The sequence below is a fragment of the Tupaia chinensis genome, unplaced genomic scaffold (assembly GCF_000334495.1).
Source record: "Tupaia chinensis unplaced genomic scaffold, TupChi_1.0 Scaffold000539_1, whole genome shotgun sequence".
Lineage (NCBI taxonomy): Eukaryota > Metazoa > Chordata > Mammalia > Scandentia > Tupaiidae > Tupaia > Tupaia belangeri.
The window spans coordinates 192,860-199,120 of NW_006160052.1; the positions used below are offsets into that span (position 1 = coordinate 192,860).

A 6,261-nucleotide genomic window follows, 5' to 3' on the forward strand; every position below is an offset into this window, starting at 1 on the left:
ATCTGTCTCTAAACCCTGCTCTCTGAACCTATACTCTGGAAGGCAGTTCGTCCTCACTAGATCTTTTTACCTTTGAGGAACTCGAGCCTATCTTAGACTTAGACTGTCTTAGGGATGGGCAGATGGTGTAACAGTTACGTCGTTGGACTCCCACATGATCAACCACAGTTCAAATCCTGGAGCTGGAGGCTTAAAACTCGTGCTTGGTGTGTGTGTGTGTGCATGCCCAAAGTCCCAAGAGGAAAAAGGAGGAGAAGGAACTATGCTGTGGCCATCTCTCACTTCCTGTCTTTCTGTCTCTGTCTCGCCAGTGAGCACACGTGCCCTATAGCAAAAATTTCTCTTAAAAAAAAAAAAAAAAAAAAGACTGAGACTGTCCTGTCTCATGAGAAGAATGTGGGGACTACCAGCCAGCAGCCAGGAGACCAAACAACACTTAATCCAACCTCGCTAATCTCTTCCCAGGGATACCCAGGTTCCTCCGCCACAGTGGAGAGGAGATGGGAGAATGTGAACTCGGCACCCAGCAGGCTTCAGTGCCAGCCTTCTGGTCTTCTGAATGGGCACCCTCGGTGAGCAAAAGCCACCTTCTGTGTCCTTCCATTTTTCCTCTTTGGGGAATTCCTTCTCCCTACTTTTAATCATCTGGTTCTGATGACAGTGCCAAGAGGTGAGATCAAAACAGTTACCAAATGGGACAGCAGAGACCAAACCAGACGGAAGGGACACTGGCCGCCTTGGCAAAGCAGGCCCGGCGAGGCTGGCTACTCGCTCCCCAGCTGTGGGACCAGGGAGACGTGTGGGGCGCGCCCAGTAGGGCAGAAATAGCCATGGAGATGAGCGTAGGGAGCTCAGCGGGCTGGGGTCTGTGAGTATTTACCCTGGTGTGGAAATAGTTCATTTAATGAGGTTTTTGCTATCGGGCACGTATGCTCGCTAGAAAAACAGAGAGACAGAAAGTGAGAAATCACCCCCCCAGGGGGATGGCCATGCCGCAATCCCTTCTCCTCCATTCTCCTCTCGGGATCTTGGGCATGCATGCACATGCACCTGGCGTGAGTTTAAGCCACCGGCTCTGGACTCGAGCCACGGTCGACTACACAGGGGTCCAGTGACAAAGCCATTACGCCAATTGCTGGTCCCTATTTAATGAGTTCTGAATTTTGGATATTACATTTATCAATTTCAGGATGTTCACTTTTTTACTAACTTAAAAACTGTTAATGATACATACATATTGATAGAAATCATTAGGTCCTTATACGAAGGCAGCATGCAAGGATCGCTCCACGTTCATGGCCCCCAGCCCTTCCCTCCAGGCTGACAGGGCATTCTGAGACCCACCAAGCCAGCAGACTCTTCCACCATGTGCTCACACTTGCCATGAAATTCCTAATTCTGGGCCATGTGCTGCGCAAGAAGCAAAGATAGGTGACAGCTTAGAAGTGTAGCTCACGTTGGGCTCTGCACAGCCTCTCACTGGTGACCCGCTGTGCACGGAAAGACTTCATAAGGGTCTGACGGGCTGTGGAGTCACCACAAGGTTGGCTGGTAGTCCTGTTCAAGTGGCACAAGAGGCCTCGCAAAGTGTGCACCAGGAATCCTAAGGCCACCATTTCCCGTCAGCACCCTACGCCCCTGCTGACCGGACCTCCCAACTCTAGGTATTAACATGACAGATGGACCCAGGACACAGGCTCCCCAGGCCACTGTCCCAGTCTGTTCTTTTTTTTATAGGTTCCAATTATCTGCTCTGTCCCGACACACAGGACAGTCGAACAGGTTTCCTGGGGGAGGGAGTGAGAGATGGGACAAACACACAGACACACAAAGTGGAGACAATACAAGGTACTGATCAAGTCTTCTGTTTATTGAGGAAGAATTACGAGCTCATATACAGGCTGGTGGGCACTGATTGGTTGCCCGAAATGCAAATGAGACAGAACAGTATGAGCCAATCATTGATGTGGGTGGATCTCTCCCGTTGCCTAGAAAACCAACCACCTGGTGAGAACGGTTGGTCACATGATTTCTGAGAACCGGTTTACTCAGTGAGGAAGTGAAACCTAATGGTTTCCAAGATGGTGGATAGCCCAAGATGGCGGATAGCTCAAGATGGCTTCTGTATGCAGTGCCCGCCACACTGCTCAAATCCTTTTTTTTTTTTTTTTTTTTAAATTATTTATCTTGGGTTGATACCATAGTGCAGAAGTTAATCACGGTATCAAGAGCTAGACCTCATGTGGTCAACTGCGGTTCAAGTCCTGGCTCTGGCAGCTTGGAAAACATCCAGGTAAATGTGCATGTGTTCCCCAAATGTCGACAGGATGAAGAAATGAAGGAAAAGAAATTGTGGCCGTCACCGTGAGGGATGCTTTCTTCCTCTCTGTCTGTCTCTCTTTGGCAAGTACGTGCGCCCTCTGGCAACTAAAAAAAAAAATCATGATCTTTTTGTCTATTGTTTTCTCTATTTTCATTAACATATTTATAAGTCTTATTTACAGGGCCAGCAGGTGGAGTGGTGGTTAAGGTGCTGGACTGGGACCCACATGGCTGACTGTGGTTTGAGTTCTGGACCTGGCAGCTTGCTTTCTCACTATCTCTCTCTCTGATCAAATTAAACACTTATAATAAATGAATAAAATTAAATACATAAATCTTGAAAAAAAAGACTTTATAAAGTTCTTGTCTGTGAACTCAAGTATCAGAATCATTTGTGTGTGCTTCTGCTGTCTGCTTTCTCTCTTAATTATTGCTCCCATTTTCCCATTCTTTGTATGCCATTTAACCACCGTCTCTATGGTGGCAGGTGATGTTCTAGTCCTCCAGATATGATACTCCTTTTTTTTCTGTTAACAGCCGGGGTGAGCTGTTGGTCATCTCAACCTAGTCAAGGTTCAGCTTCGTTGAGTCTGGAATGCAATTTTAGTTAGTCTCAGTCCAACTCTGGGTCATCCCCATTCTTGGATGGAGCCTACTTAAGCTTTTGATAGACAGCTTGCCAGATCTCTGTCTTCTCCATCCTGAAAGCCTATGGAAGAATCAATTCTGTTCTTAGGACCTCAAGCTTAGCTCTTTGGTCTCTTGCCCCACGTAGTTTCAAAACCTGTCTCGAGGGGGACATCCTCCAACAGAGCTTTGTTTCTTGTGAATTGCAAGCTCATGGGAAATTTCCGCCTGCTATGAGACACTCCTAGTCCAGCCTCTCCTGCTCCATTCCAGAACTCGGCAAACGTTCCGTGGAGAAAACTGGCCATGTGTTTAGAGCTCACCAGGTTCTAGTGTTACTTTCTCCAGATCACATCACTCATCAGAAATTCTACTAGTTTCTGTTTGCCCCAGGAGGGTTCTCGTGCCTGGGCCTACCTCTGTCCTTGACCTGTGCCAGATTTGGCAAGTATGTCTGGGGAGGAAATCATCAGAGACAATCAGCTCATGCAGAAAGGGCTTGTTTCTCTCCAGAATTTTCGTTAGTTTTCATTGCTGTCACATCTGTAGAATGTCTTTAAGAGCATGATTCTTGGGACCAGCAGATGGCATAATGGTTATGTTGCTGGACTCCCACATGGCTGATTGTGGTTCAAGTCCCAGACTTGGTAGCTTAAAACTCATGCCGGGTGTGTGTGCGTGCATGCCCAAGATCCCGAGAGGAGAACGGAGGAGAAGGGATGGTGGTGCAGCCATCTCCCCTAGAGGGTAATTTCTGACTTTCTATCTCGCTATCACTCTCTGCCTCTCTAGCAAGTGAACGTGCCCTATAGCAAAAATCGCTAACAAATAAACAAACAAACAAACAGGATTCTCTGGGCCAGACCCATGGCCTAGTGGTCAAGGGAACCAGATTCTACATGGCCAGCTGTGCGGTTGGAATTCTGGCCCTGGCTGCTTAAGAAATATGCCAGGCATGTGTGTATGCATGCCCCAAATCCTGCAGGGATAGAGAAGGGGAGGAGAAGGGATCGTCGTGTGACCATGCCCCACTGGGTGGTGCTTTCTCCCTCTCCCCGACCCCTCTTTCTGGTGAGTGCAGATGATTCCTGGCAATCAAAAACAAATCGAAACAACTTTTGTGACTTACACAGTTTTCTAGTTGTTTCAGCAGAAGTGTCAGACTGCTGCTACATGAACGTCCTAACTAGGAAAGGAAGTCCTATGAAAGTACTGCAATCTTTAACCACAGTAAGGTCGTACTGGTATGTATGGCTGAATTAGCCCAGATCATGGGATGGCCCCTCTTCCACACCTCCGCTACAGGGAAGACACGTGCCCAGGTAGACCAGTCAGAGTCTCACTGTGACCACAAGCCTTTTTATTTTCGTAGCAGGCAGGAAGTGCAGCAAAGCGGTGAGAAAAGGCCTGGAAGCCTCCACTAGCTATGTCCCAGGCCCATAGAAGCTGGTCTTCCACAGGAAGCAAAGTCCTCCTGCAGACGGGAGCCATGCAGTGAGTACCCAGGGGCTGCTGGTGTCCCTGCTCAGTCTCTTGCTGTGGTTTGGTTACCTGAATCACACATTCCCCTTAGCTAGTTCCAGTCTCTTGAGCAATTTGGCCATCTCTATTTTTTTCTTTTTAATTTCTCTTCTGTCTTTCTTTCTTTTCTTTCCCCCCACCTTGGGCTTTATGAGACATCCCTGTAATACATTACCCATATAATACATTATCCTTTCCTTCTTAAGCAAGGTAGCGGTGGTTTGCGTTACCTGGAACTCAGAGAGTCTTAACTAAGACTGCTTCTTTAATGAGGGGGCAGGGTTAGAAGGGTCTGGTGAAAGATATCTCCCTCGGTGCCCAGAAGGAAGGGAGAGGACGGACTGTGACATTTCTGAGACCTCAGCTGGAGTCACGCATCGGCACCACAGATAGAACACGTGATCTGGATCCTCTCTGCAGTGGGTTGCACTTTGTACACACCCACGAAGCCACCCGACTGCCTGTGGAAACCACGCTGCTTTCCTGCAGTCGAAGTGGAAGACCACGTTCCTGCCTCGACAGTATCAGGAGGTGGGGGGATGGGAAGGGGAAGTCCCAGTGTGTGCACGTTTCGCCTGCGTCTGCTCCCAAGGAGCGGATGAGCCTGAAGTTTACGCCAGAGAGTAAACGAGATAGCCACTTGAACAGCACACCCCACTTTGCCGGTTTCCATTCCCTTGAATTATTTACCGTCTAATTGCCTGCCTTGAAACAGAATCTGGAAACACAGAGACTAGCCACAGTCGCGAGCGAGGAGGGCACAACCGGAGCTGTGAGGGGCCTGGCGAGGAAACCCTTCATGGCTTTCTGAGCTTCTCTTCCCCTGGGAGGGCTGCGCGTGCAGGGGGTGACCCCCGCACAACCGTGGAAAGAAAGGGAGCCAGGCCTGCTGAAAGCAGGGGGGCAGGGATGGCAGCATGAAGGCCCTGTGGAAGTGCCTCTCTCTCTCTCTCTCTCTTTCTAAAGAATTACTTTATTGGGAACCAGCAGTTAGCGTAATGACTGTGTTGCTGGACTCCCACGTAGTCGACCGTGGTTCGTGTCCCGGACCCGGTGGCTTAAAACTCACGCCGGGCGCGTGTGCGTGCGTGCCCAAGATCCCAAGAGGAGAATGGAGGAGAAGGGATTGCGGCGTGACTATCCCCCCTGGGGGGTGATTTCTCGCTTTCTGTCTCTATGTCTCTCTCTGTCTGTCTGGCAAGTGCACGCACCCTACAGTGAAAATCTCTCCAAAAAAAAAAAAAAAAAAGAATTACTTTATTTAACTTTATTTATTTATATATTTTAGTTTAACCAGAGAGGGCCAGAGAGAGCAAGAGAGAGAACAAGCCACCAAGTCTGGGACTATAACCGCAGTTGGCCATGTAGGAGTTCAGTGCCCTTTAACCACCATGCCACCTGATGGCTCCTGTCTGTTTCTCTCTTATGGGATAAATAAATAAACTTTTTTTTTTTTTTAAGGTTTTTGCCACAAGGAGCATGTGCTCACCAGAGGGACAGAGAGGGAAAGTGAGGCTCACCCCCCCTGCCCCCAGGATATGGCCACACCACAATCCCTTCTCCTCCATTCTCCTCCTGGGATTTCGGGCACACACACACACATGCCTAATGTGATTTTCAGGCCACTGGGTCCAGGACTCAATTCACTATTGGCCATGTGGGAGTTCAGCACCTTACCTACCATGCTATCCGCTGGCCCAATAAACTTTAAAAGAATTAAAACGAAGGACCAGCAGTTAGCGTAATGGCTATGTCGCTGGACTCCCATGTAGTCGACCGTGGTTCGTGTCC

The 6,261-nt window shown here is 48.8% G+C and overlaps 1 pseudogene; it reads right to left on the minus strand.

Annotated features, from left to right (window-relative positions):
• Positions 1-1,293: 1,293 nt before the first annotated feature.
• Positions 1,294-1,616, minus strand: LOC102476533 (protein FMC1 homolog pseudogene; annotated as a pseudogene).
• Between the last annotated feature and the right edge of the window lie 4,645 nt (positions 1,617-6,261).